General features: G+C 41.4%; 1 protein-coding gene across 7 annotated transcripts in view; it reads left to right on the top strand.

Moving 5' to 3' along the window:
- Positions 1–16863, top strand: part of LOC148780949 (uncharacterized protein At2g38710-like) — a 68367-nt gene extending 51504 nt beyond the window's left edge. For 6 of the 7 annotated variants that reach the window (XM_088874600.1, XM_088874599.1, XM_088874598.1 and 3 more), the window contains one exon: positions 6429–6702. The gene's annotated coding sequence lies outside the window, so the exon portion shown is untranslated. Of the gene's footprint in view, positions 1–6428; positions 6703–15792 lie in introns of those variants that run through there. The other variant, XM_088874601.1, reaches the window with a different exon arrangement.
- The last annotated feature ends 863 nt before the right edge of the window (positions 16864–17726 follow it).

Below are 17726 nucleotides of genomic sequence, written 5' to 3'. Positions count from 1 at the left end.
ACATATCATCATCATCAAATCCACCTTCCTCCATCACCATTCATCATTCCCCAGTGAGTCTTACCTACGCTCACAAAACGGCGAACCATCCCACCATCCATACTCACTGTCAGCTAGTGGGTCACCAGTTTCCATCTTCCATCCACACATCATTCATTTCTCATAGGCAGCCTCATGCCACCTTTCAAAAGTGAATTAAAACCACCACAATAGCCCCTACAGACTGTCATCCATTACCACCATGGTCCGACTACCTGACCTTAAACTGTAGTGCATGTCTTGGCCGCATGACATTAAAAGGCTTCGCACATGTCCCGAAGACATGACCCTAAACAATCTTCCACAAAAAAAAAGGGACGAACATGATAAAAACCCACGAGGGCGTCATGGGTAAAAAAAAGTCAAAAAAAAAAAACAAGAAGAAAAAAAAATATTAAAAGTGGACCGGTACGGTCACGAAACCTTGAGTAAAAATGTCCAAAAACAAAACTCGGGCACGGTGAAAACCCGAAAGGACACTATAAGCAAAAACGGATGAAAAGGGTGGACATGGCTGCAAGGTCATGGGTAAAAGAGCCCAAAAATAAAGGAGGTTGGTGAAAACCGTCTCTACAGTGCCACTTTCAAGTCCAAGTGAAAATCCGCAAAAGACGCTTCGACCAATAAGCTGGTTGATGCAACACTGCCTTTATAAGTAGCTTTAGCCGCATTCAAAAGAAAAACCCCTGGTTTCACAATACCAGGGCCCAAAAAGATGAGCATCAAGGAAAGATTCCTACAGCATGAGTCCATTCGTAAAAAAGACTCGAAGGACGGAAGACTCGCCAAGAAGGCAAGACAAGTTTCATGAATGAAAGCACCATTCCCAAGAAGTCAAACAAAGACAAGAAAATCATTCCAACAAACTAAAGATGCATTCGAAGGCAGAAAACTGATAAAGCCAGGGAAAAAACCTGCTAGAGACTTCAGGGTGACGCCTCGCCATGAGGTCACCTAGCCAAAAACCTTCCTTAATCGACACGACCAGACCTTCGAGACAGGCCAACAAAAGCCCCCGACTAGACCCGGTAGGATGGGACCCACAAGGCCGCCTCGCCAAACACCTTCCTTAGCAAACAGGCCCAAACCTTCGAGACAGGCCAACAAAAAGCCCCCGACTGGACCCAGCAGGATGGGGCCCACAGAGGTACCTTGATTGCCAAAAGCAAACCTGGTGTAGCAGCAAACAACGCTAACCAAAGGCTCCTTAGATGTTAATCCAAAAACAAAGAAACCCATACCAAATGGGAAGAAGTGCCCTAAAGCATGGCACTTGGCTGTCAGACAACGCTTGATTCTGACCAACGAGGTCCACACAAAATCGTCAGCTGTTAGAATCACAAATTGTCCCTTGATGGTGAGGACTTCGACACGATCCCTCAAAAGTTTTCTCCCCAAAAGTCTCCATGGATGGATCTACAATAAATGCATCTAAATGTCTGAGCATCCTAGTTACAACATGGCGTGGATTTATCCTCGGCGTTCACGTGGTCCTATGGCTAGGAAGAAAAAAGAAATAAAGCTGAAGGAAATTTTTTTAATGTTGTCCTTCTCGATTATCTAGAAGCACAACATTCAGCGGGGCATGCTATTTGAAGACATTTTTCAGCACCATGGGTCCCCGATGCGAAATAAAAGGAAGAAGTCGTTCAATAAAGCCTAACAAACAATGAAATTTTGACATTCTTAGAATGGCTTTAGAATTGTCCAAGATCTTCGTAAGGACTCCAAAAAATATTTTGCCAAGTTTCATCGCATTCCGACATATCTAAGGTAGTGCAGACGAAGAAACAGTTTCGGCATAATCATCCTCTAGCACCCTAAAATGGACCCCTATAACTAGAACCCTAATTTTGGAGCATCAACTGGCGATGGGACTACTTCCATTGGATCCGGCATAATTGAAAACCCCCAGGGGTCAAATTTCAGCTTAAACAGATAATCTAACTTAAAAGCCTCAAATGAAGGGAAGAGTATTTACGATTACCTAGCAAGATGCTCAGGCCTCAAAATCAGTGATCCAAGGTACTCTTATTATCTTCCAAAAAGTAGCTCATGTTTTGATTGATCCTGGATTTACTCATTCATTTGTGTCACCAAACTTTGCATGCCACTTAAAGGTAGAACCCGAACAATTAGAATACATTCTAGAGGCAGCCGCACCGATGGGAAATTCAAGTGACACCAATATAGTGTACAAATCCTGCGTAACAAAGATAGAAGAAAAGGAACTGTTGGTTGATTTAATACTCCTAAAAATTCAAGATTTTGATGTAATCTTAGGCATGGATTGGCTTTCTGCATACCATACAAGTATTGATTGTTATAAGAAAATGGTTAGTATTCCGGATCAACCAGTACTTTACTTCAATGGTATCAAAGAAGACTCCCCATCATATTTAATCTCCTGTATTCGAGCTAATCGCCTCTTTCGAAAAGGGTGTCAAGGCTTTTTTGCCTATATCAAAGAAGATAGGAAGGAAGAGATAAATTTGGATACCACTCCGGTTATCCGAGAATTTCCCTACTTTTTCCCTGAAGAATTGTCAGGATTACCACTTGACAGGGAAATTAAATTCTCTATTGAATTATTGCCAAGGGTAGCCCCAATTTCTAAGGCACCTTATAGAATGGCACTTGTAGAACTTAAGGAACTTAAACAACAATTGGAAGAATTATTAGATAAAGGTTTTATCAGGCCCAGTGTGTCACCTTGCGGTGCTCCGGTACTGTTCGTTAAAAAGAAAAATGGGACCATGAGATTGTGTATCGATTTTACATAGTTGAACCAAGTGACAGTAAAAAATAAGTATCCATTACCTAGAATTGATGATTTATTTGATCAATTACAAGGATCACAAGTGTTTTAAAAAATTGATCTTAGATCTGGATACCATCAGCTTAAGATTAAAAAGTGAAGATGTTCCCAAGACAGCTTTCAGAACAAGGTATGGCCATTATGAATTTTTAGTCATGCCTTTGGATTAACCAATGCACCGGCTGCATTTATGGATTTGATGAATCGGGTCTTTAAGCCCTTTTTGGATAAATTTATTGTGGTATTCATCGATGATATTTTAATTTATTCCAAGAATCAAAAGGAACATGGGCAGCATGTAAGAATGGTATTGCAAATATTAAGAGAAAAAAAATTGTATGCCAAACTTAGTAAATGTGAATTTTGGCTTGAACACATGACATTTTTAGGACATGTCATATCAAAGGAAGGTCTATCAGCTGATCCTTCAAAGGTTGAAGCCATTGTTAATTGGAAACAACCAAGTAATGTGACTGAAGTTTGAAGCTTTTTGGGATTGACAGGACATTACAAAAAATTTGTAAAAGGATTTTCTCGAATCGCAACCCCATTGACTCGATTGACACAGAAAAATATCAAATTTGAGTGGACAAGTGAATGTGATGAGAGTTTTCAAGAACCAAAAGTTTGATTAACTTAAGCACTTATTTTAACTATTCCTGAGGGGAGTAAGAGATTTGTGATTTATAGTGATGCTTCACATAAAGGCTTGGGCTGTGTATTAATGTAATATGGGAAAGTAGTGGCATATGCATCCAGACAGTTGAAATAATATGAGAAAAAATATGCAATTCATGACTTGGAGTTGGCTGCAATAGTATTCGCTTTGAAAATGTGGAGGCATTATCTATATGGTGAGCAATTCGAAATGTACACGGATCATAAGAGCTTGAAATACCTCTTCTCTCAAAAGGATTTAAATATGCGGCAGATAAGATGGATGGATTTCTTAAAAGATTGTGATTACACAATCCATTATCATTCAGGAAAAGCTAACGTTGTGGCCGAAGCTCTAAGTAGAAAATCCACGGGAGTCTTAGCTCATCTAATGATCCAAGAAATGAGATTGTTAGAAGAAATAGTGGATTGACATCTGATTCCGTCTATTAATGGTGTGGTAAGTATGATTGCCAACATTAAAGCAGAACCCCAATTATTCCAACAGATTCGATCAGCACAAAAGAAAGACCATCAGCTTATAACAATTGTAGAAGGGAAAGAAAGAAGAATTCACTATATGTAGTGAGGATTTACTAAGATTCAAAGGTCGGGTTTGTGTCTCGAATGATGAGAGTGTGAAGAAAGCTATCTTGGAAGAAGCACATCACTCTCGTTATAATATACATTCCGAAAGTATTAAAATGTATCAGAATCTGAAGAAAACCTTTTGGTAGAATAATATGAAAAAAGAGGTAGCACTATTTATGTCTAAGTGCCTAACATGCCAGCAAGTAAAATCTGAGCATCAAAGGCCCGCTGGGTAGTTAGAGCCTTTACCTGTGCCAGAGTGGAAGTGAGAGCACATCTCTATGGATTTTGTCTCTGGTTTACCTGGAATAAATTCAGGACATGATAGCATTTGGGTCATTGTGGATCGGCTGACCAAAGCTGCCCACTTTCTATCGATTCGCACGACATACACTTTGGATCTACTCACTCAGTTGTACATTAAGGAAATAGTGTGATTGCATGGAGTTTCGGTTAGTATTGTATCGGACAGGGATACTTGGCTTACTTCTAAATTTTGGGCTAGGCTACAGTCAGCCATGGGGACGAGACTCACCTTTAGCACTGCCTTTCACCCCCAAACTGATGGACAATCGGAGAGGACTATCGAAACCTTAGAAGATATGCTGAGGGTCTGTTTCATTGACTTTACAGGAAGCTGGGATGACCATTTACCCTTGATTAAGTTTGCTTATAATAATAGCTTCCAAGCCAGTATTCAGATGGCACCATATGAAACCCTATATGGAAGAAAATGCAGGTCACCCATCTGTTGGGACGAGGTTGGTGAAAGAAAACTTTTGGGGCAAAAAATTGTCCAGGTAACCACAGATAAGATAGCATTAATTCGAGAAAGGCTCAAGATAGCTCAGAGTCGGCAAAAGAGTTATGCCGATAACCGAATGAGAGATCTCGAATTTGAGGAAAGTGATCGAGTTTTCCTAAAGATCTCACCAATAAAAGGCATTATGAGATTCGGCAAGAAAGTAAAGTTGAGCCCACGTTACATCGGACCATTTGAAATCCTGGAAAGAATCGGAGGTGTAACTTAATAAATAATATAATAAGGTATCTTAAGAATTTAAATAGGAGAGGCGAGGACTCCTACCCTAGAAAATTTTTGAGAACTTTCTCTCTCTAATCGAAACACAGTGAGCTCTTTCTTTCTCTAGCCGAATTTTTATCGGAAGCTCCCTTTCAAATATTTTAGGTAAGTGACTTCATTATTTTGAAAAATAATCCGTTCTTTTTAAAAATAAAATGAAATAATTACTTTTGCTTATTATCATGAATTTTAAGAGCGATAAATTTTATGCGCAAGCGACCTCATTATTTTTAAAAATAATCTTTTTTAATAAAATTGTGATATTTTATCTACTGTTAGGAATTTTAAATGCTGTAAATTCTTAGAAATAAATTTATTTATTTTCTTGTCTATTGTAAGAAAGTTTTAGATACTGTAAAATTATTAGAAATAAATGTGATATTTCTGCTTTTAGTAAAATTGTGAAATTTCTTTCTACTGTTTTTGAATATTTAGACATTGTAAATTTCATGTGCAAATGACTGCCTTATTATTTGAAAACTGATATTTTTGCAATTGATTATAGCATTGCTTGTGAAATGTTTATTTGCGAATTAACATCCCATAAATTGTGATAATTTCGTATTCTTGAATTTCTATAAGAGTTTTTTATACATATTAGATTGACAATTATGCTAGAATATCTCTACGAACTGCTACCTTTCTAAATTTGAGCCCAAAATATTTGACTGGTTATTGAAAGTGACTGTTATTAATGGTTTCAGTGAAATTCATATTAATAATTTTAGTGATATGTTGAGTACATGATATTGCTGCTTTCGAATGTTTAAAGAGATTTAGAAATACTTTGAGTATGCAAGTGGACTCATTCGGTTCACCGGTGAGGTATAAGTCGACCTATCCAGTACGTCGGTAGGGATTAAGTGGACTCATTCGGTACGCCAGTGAGGTATAAGTGGACCTGCAGGCAATAAGTAGACCTATCTAGGACGCCGATAGGGAATAAGTGGACCCATCAGGACGCTGATGGGGTATATAGGTGACCTTCTTGGGACGCCAGTAGGGTAATTTGTGAAATCCTTTGAATTATGCACTGCCGTTAAAATGTTATATGCATTTCAATTATTCGGATTATACTTAATTATGCATTTTTGAAAGTGAAACTGTTAATGCATTTCTGTTAATAGATCTCCTTTTTGAAAATATTGATATCTTTCAACCATGATTATTTTTTTTGGATTATGATGATCACTTACTGAGTAGCCAAACTCATCAAATTATGGTAAACCTTTTTTTCAGGATAACTGCGGTTTCATTTTGAGTGCTCGTCAGGATCAACTATGGAAGATATTGTAGTTGTGCTTAAACTTTCTTTTTTTACTTTGTAAGAATTTGCCACTGTAAATTTGTCCTATCAAGAGATGTATATATGTTTTGACTGTCACATCTCAGGAATATCAGTATTGTAAATTCTTGAGACGTGACAATCTAAGAAGAAGCTATGGGCGAAAGACCGAAACAGGCACATTGTTCCCGTGCGGCCACCCTGCAATTAAACTCCATTAAAGGGATAGTCATGAACAATGATTTTTGACATCCATATCTCTCTCGTCCAAGATCGGATTGCAGTCAAACTTATTGGAGCATGTTTGTCTCGTTGAAATGAGCATTTTGATATGTGGTACGTCCCATGACAATGACCGAGCCAGGAGAAAAGCTAGAGAGAAATTCGTGATTTAAAGCCGCACGTTGCAAAAAAGCAGTAGGACATCCACTCACTCGAACGGTCAAATCACAGCACCCGCGAGCCGGATCGATGTGAGACCAGTTGCATCGTGTGTGTAAGGTCTGTGGATATCATCGGTCTGAACCCCATGCGTGATAAACGGTCGGATTTCATACAAGATCAAGTCGAAGTCACTACAGGTTTCAATAGCCAAAATCTCAAAATCTGACCAAAGTTTAAAATTGCCAAACTTCGTTCGGGCATCAAATCACGTCCTGTTTATTGCAACGTGTCCGTGGTGACATGCTTAGTGCAATTCAATAAAGAAATCACATAAAAACATCGACATGAAGACGCACTATCGATCAAAAGTTTTCAAGATCCATGTGAATTTTAAGTTATGTGATCATGCCTTCAAAAGTGTGATTCATGGCTAAAAATTAATATCAAAATGAGCGTAGCATTAAGACCTACACGATGGCAATCATCCTTCGCTCATTCAGACGTCAAATCATCAATGGATCGTCCGAGAAGAATCAAGAGCGTCCCTAGTTCTCAACAGGGACTGTTTTGAATTTTTCTCAATTGTTAGGCATGGGTAAATCAATCATTTTGCACCCTATTTTCTTATGTTCCTTAATTAAAAAAGATATAATTATCATCAATTAGGATTAGTTTTGGGTAATCTACCCATGTTTTGGCCCTAGTCTATAAATACACGTTATCTCTAATTGCATAGAGGACCGAATTCTTGATGAATGAATTTAAAACTTGCATCGTGATTTCTCGAGCATCTTAGAGAGAGAAAGTTTAGAGTGGTACCCCTCCTACTCTCAAGGTATTTTCTCTCTCATCCCTTCTTCTCTTCCTTCTTTTCTTTCTTCTTCTTTGCCTTCTCCGTTGTGCTTTTCTCAGAGGCCATGTACGGTAGTGGCATTGTCGTGCATGCCTCTTTCCTTCTGTTCCTTCTCATGTGGTTTTGCAGGTTGTGCATGGTGATGGCAGCGCCATGCGCGAACTTCTTTATCTTTTCTTCTGCTGGTAGGTCATAGACGGCGCTGCTCATCGTCATCCATATGAACGTCTTTGGCGTTCTGCAGGAACAGATGGTGATAGTCATCGCCGTTTGTGGACATGTTTTAGTGTCCCACACCTATTGCAGACGGTGATGCTTATCACAGTTCGCGAAGAGATGCGGCAATGCTTATCGTCGTCCGCACGCCTTTCTCCTGTGCCCTATACTTATCGCAGATGGCGAAACTTATAGCTGCCCGCAAGTGGTCGTGGCGAGGCCTATCTCCGTCTGCGTGCCTTTCCCTTGTGCCCTGCGCCTCTATAGCCACCCGCGCGTGGTTGCGACGATGCCTCCAGATGCCTTTTTCTTGCGCCCTGCACCTATCATAGATATTGAAGCCTATTGCCGCTTGCGAGTGGTCACAGTGAGGTCCATCACCGACTGGGTGTCTTTCTCCCACGCCCCGTGCCTATCGCAGACAGTGAAACCCATCGCCACCCGCGAAGGGTCGGTCGCGACGATGACTATTGTCTTCAGCAGGCTTCTTTTATGCCCTTTGTGTCTATCGCCGCCTGCAAGGGGTTGTGTTGCCTTTTAGTGTTGCTGACGAACGATGGCTAACGCCATCTGCAGTTCATTGCCTGCCCCTCCACTGCGAGTAGTAGTGTCTAGCACCATTCAGGGGCCATGACACTGTTACTCCACAGCTGCAAACAACGATGCCTAATGCCACCTGGGACCTTCTCTCCTTCGTCGTCTCGTATTTTCTCTCCACTCTCTTCTCCTCTCCTTTCCTCTTTCATGCTTGCTTGACTGAAGGATAGACTCAGTCTAGTACTGTCATAGTGGTCTAGTTGTCGAGCAGTATTGCCGTCGTGCTGGTCCAGAGTACCATGCTCGTCTTGCTGCCACACCAGATTAAGACAGACATATCGGCCTTAGTTTCGAGTAGTGTTGTCGTCACGCCGATCTAAGTTACCATGCCCGTCTTGCTACCACTCCGAGTCAATCACTGTACTTGTCCAGCTATTGGGCTAAGCTCGTCCCCTTGTCAAGTCCTCTTCTCTTTTCTCCCCTTATTCACCCTCTTTTTCATCATCTTAATTTCTCATCTTCTCTATGAATTTGCATCGCCCTAAGATAAAGGTGGGTCCTTTGGCCCACTTGTCTTGCAAATTAACCATGTTATTGCTGTGCAAAAAATAAGGAGATTGTAGGTTAAGGGAGGCGAGTCTGAACCAATTGAAACAACTGGGGGACTTTCCGTCGTGATCTAAGAGGGCGCCCGCACGAGTTATCTCGAACCCAGGTGAGGTTGGTCCCCACCTCACATTTAAAATTCCTCTCTCACCAGTTGGGCACCTGCCCTTGTTCTGTGAACAAGGTTCCCAAGAGAGTGGTCCCAGGTCCCAGGTCCTCCGAACCCGGGACATGTATCACCCGATCACCTAGTTATGGGCAGGTGAGATCGAGGCATCCGACCAACAATGAATTGTGGGCTCAAGTTTCCTTTTCTGTCGAATCTCGTAATACCCTTGGTCAGTGATACCTTCAAGAAGACTTGATCACCCACTTCAAATTCGAGGTCTCTCCTGTGATTATCGGCACAACTCTTTTGCCGGCTTCGGGCTGTCTTGAGCTGCGTTCGACTTAAGGCAATCTTCTCACAAGTATTTGGACGATTTCGGGCCCCAATAATTTCCTTTCGCCCACTTCATCTCAACAGATGGGCAACCTACACTTTCTTCCATACAGGGCCTAAAAAGGTATCATTTGAATACTAGCTTGGAAGATGTTATTGTAGGCAAACTCTATCAGGGCAGATGGTCCTCCCAGCTTCCTTTAAAATCAGTGACATATGCCCTTAGTATGTCTTCCAATGTCTGGATGATTCTCTCTGATTGTCCATTTGTTTGGGGGTGAAAGATGGTGTTAAAAGTAAGTCTGGTCCCCAAAGCTAACTGCAGACTTGCCCAAAATCTAGAGGTGAACCTGGTGTCCTTGTCTGACACAATGCTGATAGGTACACCGTGTAATCTCACAATTTCTCTGATGTATAACTAGGCCAACTTATCCAAGGTATAGGTCGTGTGAACCAGTAAGAAGTGAACAACTTTAGTTAATCGGTCCACCATAACCCAAATACTATCGTGCCCCGCACTTGACTTTGGCAATCCATAAACAAAGTCCATTGTGATGTGTTGTCATTTCCACTACGGTATGGGCAATGACTGTAACAATCAAGCGGATTTTTGATGTTCCGTCTTCACTTGCTGACATGTCAAGCACTGAGGGATAAATTGTGTCACATCCCTCTTCATGTTGTTCCACCAAAAGATCTTTTTCAGATCTTGGTACATTTTTGTACTCCCTGGGTATACCGTGTAGCGGGAATGGTGCGCTTCTTCTAGAACAACCCTTTTTACACTTTCGTCATTAGAAACACATACTTGGCCTTTGAACCTTAACAATTCATCACTGCTCATAGTGAAATCCTCTTTTTCTTCCACTTTTATTTCTTCAAGAATCTTCATAACTTGAGGATCTTCTTTTTGAGCCATTCGGATCTGTTGAAAGAGTTGGGGCACTACCTTCATACATGAAAGCATTTTGACCCCATCATTAAGATGTAGAGTTGGGTGCCATTCCATTGCATCCTCTAGCAATCGCATCTCTCGAGCCATCAAGTGCGTCACTGAGACTATGGCTTTCCGGCTTAGCACGTCAGCTACCAAGTTTGTCTTGCTGGGATGGTAATCAATTGTACAGTCGTAATCATTCAATAAGTCCATCCATCTTCTTTGCCTCATATTCAACTCCTTATAAGAAAATAAGTACTTGAAGCTCTTATGGTATGTAAACACCTTGAATTGGGCCCCATAGAGGTAGTGTCTCCAGATCTTCTATGCAAACACTACGGCAGCAAGCTCCAAGCCATGAATTGGATAGTTTTGCTCATACGGCTTCAAGTGTCTTGAGGCATAAGCAATGACCTTACCTTTTCGCATGAGCACACATCCGAGCCTTTTATGGGATGCATCGGTATAAGCCACAAAGTCCTCATTCCCTTTAGGCAAGGTCAGTATCGGTGCTGTGGTTAGTCTCTTCTTAAGTTTCTGAAAGCTTCTCTCACAATCTTCTGACCACATAAATCTCACATTCTTATGGGTCAGTAGAGTAATGGGAAGCGCTATCTTTGAGAATCCCTCTACAAAGCGCCTGTAGAATCTGGCTAACCCCAAAAAACTATGAACTTCGGTCACATTTATTGGTCTCTCCCACTTAAGTATTGCTTCAATGTTAAAGGGGTCGACCGTGATCCCATCTTTTGAAATTATGTGACCTAGGAAGGCTATGCTGGGGAGCCAAAATTCACTCTTGCTTATTTAGCATACAGTCTTTCTGACTTCAAAGTTTGCAAGACCGTTCTCAGATGCTGCTCATGTAGTTCCCAGCTTTTCGAATATACCAAAATATCGTCAATGGAGACCACTACGAAATCATCCAAGAAGGGTCTGAACACTCTATTCATCAAATCCATGAACACAATAGGGGTATTGGTTAACCCGAACGACATTTCAAAGAACTCATAGTGACCGTATCGAGTTTTGAAAGCAATCTTCGGGATGTCTCCCTCCTTGACCCGCAATTAGTGATACCTCTATCGGAGGTCAATCTTTGAAAACACTTGGGCCTCTTGGAGCTAGTAAACAAGGTCGTCAATCCTAGGTAGGGGATATTTACTCTTCACTGTTACTTAGTTCAACTACCTATAATCAATGCACAACCTTAGGGACCTATCTTTCTTTTTCACGAATAGGATTGGTGTACCCCAGGGTGACACGTTGATCGGATGAATCCCTTATCCAACAATTCTTGCAACTGCTCTTTTAACTCCTTCAACACTGCTGGAGTCATTCTATACGGGGCTTTAGAAATGGGAACAGTGTCAGGGACTATAGCTATTTCAAACTCAATCTCCCTCATTGGAGGCAGAGATGACAACTATTTTGGGAATACCTCAGGGTACTCTCTTACCACTGGTATCCCTTCTAGCTGAGACTGGACGTCCCGATTCTCTACTACATAGGCTAGATACCCTTCACACTTCTTAGCCAAGAGACGAGAGGCTCGAAGAGTAGAAATAAAGTGCAGAGGGAAAGTATCCCCAGTGCGTGCCCTCAAAGTGTAGCTCAGCTTGGTTAGGGCGTCTAAGGGTCACAGACTTTTCATGGCAATTGGCGGTGACATGGTGTGTGTACAACCAATCCATGCCAAAAATAACATCAAAATCCTAAATCTCTAGGAGGATCAAGTCTACAGGTAGGTCACACTCATCAATTGTAACTCCACACTGTCTATACACTCTATCAGTTTCAATAGAATCCCTCATAGGTATGCATACTACTAGAGTAAAATCAAGACATGTGAGCTCAACATTTAGATAGCAAGCAAAATGGGATGCAACGAAAGAGTGAGAGGAACCAGGGTCAATCAAAGCTTTAGCTTTAGCACCATAAATAGAAAGCGTACCTCTGTCTTCATCATAGGGCAATCCTTAACCCCGTGGCTGCGCTTGCTACACCGGAGGCACACGTTCCGCTTCCTGTAACATGCGGCTGTAGTGTGGTTGTCCTTCCCTCAATGAGAACAGACCAGGCGTTGATCATTCTCCATGTGGCCTGGGAATTTCTTCTGGGAGCTCTGGTTACGCTGGTAAGGTCTTCCCCTAACATCCCTCCATGGAAATTGTCGGAGCTTCTTCCCAAAGTTTCCTGATGGCACGACCTTCGTCTTTCCTTCACTCCTTGACCTGTGGTCCTCACAGTCCCTCTCAATCTTTAAGGCGCGGTCTACCAATGGGGCGTATGACTTCAGGTTGGCCGACATTAACCTTCCTTTGATATCTAGCAGAAGGCCCCTCTCAAATTTAGCTGCCTTTCACGTCTCGGTGTTAATAATGTGAGGCGCGTGCCTAGATAGCTCCACAAATTTAGCAGCACATTGTTCCACTGTCATACTTCCTTGCTAGAGTTCAATGAACTCTACTTCTTTCCTCTCCCTAACGGAATCTGGGAAGTACTTCTCGTCAAACGCTGCCATGAAGTTTTCCCAAATGGTCTCGGTCCCTGACTCCCTCCAGGATTGCTTAACCGAGTTCCACCAATGTTCAGCTTCTCCTTCCAGCATGAAGGCTCCCAATCTGATATTCTGCTCATCCGAGCAGTGTAACACTTCTAGAATATTCTCCATGTGTTTCTTCCACTTCTCGGCTTTCTCTACCGCTCCTTGCCCAAAGAAAGTTGGGGGTGCCAGTCTTCTAAACCTTTATATCAGGCTACTGTCATTTTGCTCTGGGGTAGGGGTAGACTGGGCTGGCATCGACTCCTTCATCATTTGGGTCATTGCCCCCAGAGTCCTATAAAACTCACTGAGCGTCTCGGTGTTCTCATTGCTGGAACTCGCATTGTTGGCATGAGTCCTCGGCATCTTCAACCTAGGACACGAGAAACCAGTCACTTATCTGTCCTAAAACTATTCTAAGGACTCTTCTAAAATCCCCCTAGGTCAAGAATCCTCTCCTGGCTGCTCTGATACCATAACTGTTATGCCTGGATCCCTTTACCGCACGCGATGAAAGGTGACCGAGTGCGGGTTCGTGATCCCATATTCGTGATCCCAAAGTAGCGTATGTCACTCAGGTCGGAGTGGACTCAATGCTTTTATCTTGAAATCAAAGCAACCCATGGAAAATAACTAAATCACTAATTCCATGTACAAATGAACAATTAAAATTTGGAGAACCCATGCATAAAAAAGGCACTACATAAAAATTCTTTCCAAAATATTACACTTGAGTCTAGGGCACCAAGGCTCAATAATACATATTTCCCAAAATAGACAAAATTTAGGGCTCAATTGCCCGACCACCTACAAGATCTGAGTTTCTTCTCAAGTGATTAAGACTTCAACTCCCAACTACAAATCACGAGCTTCTGGCCCTCGACCTAGCGCTGTCAATCTACAAGAGGGGAGATACAGGGGATAAGCTATAAACCCCAGTAAGTAGATAAGCCCAATAACTAGATCTAAATATTATCCATCATTAATGAGTTTATTCATGCATCATAAGCAGTTCTTCCAATTATAAGAGGTCATAATGCAGCAGTCATGTAAATCAGTAATCAGATCAATGTATCAATTACAGGCAACATATCCAATGTTAGTTATCATTCAATCATTACAACCATCAGCATTCACGTCCACTATTCAGATATTACCCACTTACTCCTTAATTCACCTACTTCTGAGGTAGAGGCCCTATCCATCTGGCTAAGTCAATCCCATTTCTTAGGACCTCTAGCATACCTCAGGAGGGAGGGCAATGACAAGTAGGTGAATCCACTTCGTAATGATCTCGTACTCACACACACTATCCTCAACGCGCATTAGGGGCTTCAATAGACACTTACCTTGCAAGGCATCAAGTCACTAGTCTTATCTCATGAATTTCAGGGGGGTGTGACCCTCCCATTTCACTTTTCCCTAACTCCATCCTATCATTCAACAAGATAGGGGACACGGCTAGCATCCCTTTCCTTTCATAATAGTACCCACTATCGATAGGTGCCCCATCGCGTAGCTGGTACTAGTAGTAAACCAGTATCCACTATCGATGGGTACTCCATCGCATAATGGCCAGTGCCACAATATCATAATAAAGCAGTACCCATTATCAATGGGTGTCCCATTGCGTAGTGGCCATGATCACAGGAATGTGGCATGCTTGAGCATTAATTTCACTCATACTAAATCAGTGCCTCATGACAAACAATTCTAATTTTGATCATGTAAAGTTTGAGTCTCGCCCAGAACTATCCAGCAGTCACACAACATTGTGATACTTAGCATAAAACATCCATCATATGAGGGATATCACATGGCATTACGCTTAGTAATTAGTATTAACATTACGGCACTTATCAGGTAACATTTGTCATGGAACTATGACGTTAGTACTGCACTAATCAATTTTCACATAACGCATAACTGTATAGCATCCTTCACATAATACTATGGCATTCAGTATTCTTCACATGAAAATTATTACTTAATACTCACGCTTATCACTTTTCAAAGATAACGCTGTGCCACTTGAGTTGCATAGTAAGTAATCAAGTAAAGGGTAACACAATACGAGCATAGAACTAAAATTTCTATGACATGTAACGGTGATATTTCCCTCTCTTTGGAGGAATAACTCCCAATCTAGAGAAAATTTCAAGATGGTTCAAACATGCAACTTTAAGTTGATTCACAAATCTTTCAAATGGTGGCAGTTTGAAGGTGTTTGGACACCGTTTGATAGGTCAAAAGCTTGGTGCAAAATATGTGACAGTTGCTAGAAATCCCAACAACTATGGACAGTGACATACCCTAATATTTTGGAGTGTATCTCTTACCCCATACGAAATTTTAAATAATATGAAAAGAAAAATTATAGTAGACAAACATATCTTTTATTCAAGACTGATTTGAGCCCTTTTGGATACCGTTTGGTCACTAAGAAGTCCAATGAATATACCCTCACAGTTCTTGAAAATTTCTTTTTGTTCAAGTTTTAGCATGCTTTAAATAAAATTCAACATTTCATAAGTCAAGATAAACTTTGATGTAAAACCTTATTCATGTTGAGCAAATCTTACCAGTGAGTTATTCTATATATTTCCACAACCAACAAGTTCCTTTACAATACTCAATCAATCACTCAACTTCATCTTAATTCAACTACATCCATCCTTTTCATTCTACCATTTTATTTATCATATTTACTCAAATATAATCTTTACTAATTTAAGTGATGCATAGTACTAAATCCACTTACTTGCTTTTCTCGACGTCTTCAAACCTCCCACTTGCAGGCCACTTCAAGCTTCACAATGTGGCTTTCTCAAGGGCAGCAGTTAGCTCCCACTTTGCTGCTGAGAGAGAGAGAGAGAGAGAGAGAGAGAGAAGTGAGGGAAACGATGTTGAAAAGGGAAGGGAGAGGCTTAAAGTACCCAAGGGTAAGTGGGATCCACTGTTGCTGACCTCTGTCGTGCACGGCGCTGACAAGTACGGTGCGACGTTGACACATACGGCAGTAGTACAAGTTTGACCGACACACTCATTGCACTACTCATTCCTTTCCTTCACAAGCAGCAATAGCCACTTACACGCGCGACGTTCCTCATTTTTCACCTTCACGCACGACATTACCTCTTGCACGTGCGGCGATGCGCAAACGGCGCTACTCAAGTTCACGTGTGGCGTTGGTCCTCCACACGCGGCGTTGCCTCTTGCATACGCGGTGATACACAAATGGTGCTACTCAAGTCCACGTGCGGCATTGGTCCTCCACACGTGGCGCTGCCTCTTCCTTCTACTAACTCCATTGTCGTGCGCGTCTCATAACTAGGAAAATTTTGTGGTTCTTACAAGGTATGAAGATCTAGCTAGGAACCTCTCATTCAAAGGGCTGGTGCGCCACTTTATCATGTTCTTCACAGGAATTTTGGTTCTTGACACAGATTTTAGAGAGAGAGAGAGCCCAAAAAGTCTAGTTTGAGAGAGAATGATTTTTGAGAGAGACTATAAACACTAATTTAGAGAGAGATTCATATAGGGAGTGAGCGAAAAAAACACTATTTTTAATGAAGGAGTTGGTCGTGCCGCTAATTTTGCTGGACAGGCAAGGTGGCTGCATTGCTAATTTTGGGCAAATAGAGAGAGAGTTCAGGATGAAAGAGAGAGGGCAGAGAGATAGAGTGAGGGAGGGTAGAGAGAAAGAGAGCTATAGAGAAACAGGCAGAGGAGAGTAGAGGTGGCTATGCCACTAATTTTGGGTAAATAGAAAGGGAGAGATAGAGAGGGTTCGGGATAAGAGAGAGAGGGTAGAGAGAGAAAGAGTGAGGGAGGGTAGAGAGAGATTGAGAGAAACAAGTAGAGAGAAATGGTGAGGGAGGGGAGAGAAAGAAAGAGTGAAGGAGGGTAGAGAGAGAAAGAGAGAGAGAGAGAGAAATAGGCAGAGAATATGTAAATGTCACGTGGCTAAAAGTATAAAGAGAGAAAAAATGGGAAGAGAGAAAAAAATGACAATTTGGTCTCAAAATGCATTGACTATGTAGCTGGGGGGTATATATAAGAAAAAATAGTGTTGGGGTTTAGGATACAATACAAACAGTATTGGGAGTACGATGTGTAGAAAGTTGAAATAAGGGGGGGGGGGAGGGGGTATGTATAATTTTTCCTAAATTATAACATATACACATAATACTAAAAACATGGGTTGGATCTGGATCAGATCCACCTATACCAAGATTCGACCCGCATTACTATTCAGATCTAGATTTTAGATCTGGATCCGAATCCGAATTTTCGATCCAACTCTTAGATCCATACTCGGATCCGAATAGGATCCATACCTATATCCTGATAAGATCTATACCCAGATCCAAATTTTCGATCCAACTCTTAGATCCATACCCGGGTCCGAATAGGATCCATACCTATATCCTGATAAGATCTATACCCAGATCCAAATAGGATCCAAATTTCAAGTTTTGGATATGGATCGTATAGATTCTCATCCCTACTCAACAAGAAATAATCTTGCAATAAAAATGTGTTTGCATGTGATTCAAAAGCATGGACCACGTTAGGATATCTCTAGCTTATTGATAATAACAGACGTCCAACCATCGACAATTGAATTAGGTGAAATTAGGCTGCATGGAACCAAGTGTTAGCTTAGAATGCTTTATGATAAGTAATATATAAGAAAACGGAATGTATATAATGAGACCGTTTATTTTTG

This window comes from Amborella trichopoda, chromosome 8 (assembly GCF_054954075.1).
Source record: "Amborella trichopoda isolate Santa Cruz 75 chromosome 8, AtrichopodaSantaCruz75HAP2 v2.0, whole genome shotgun sequence".
Lineage (NCBI taxonomy): Eukaryota > Viridiplantae > Streptophyta > Magnoliopsida > Amborellales > Amborellaceae > Amborella > Amborella trichopoda.
Note: the sequence above shows the minus strand (reverse complement) of the source record. Positions and strands in the feature narration are given on the sequence as shown.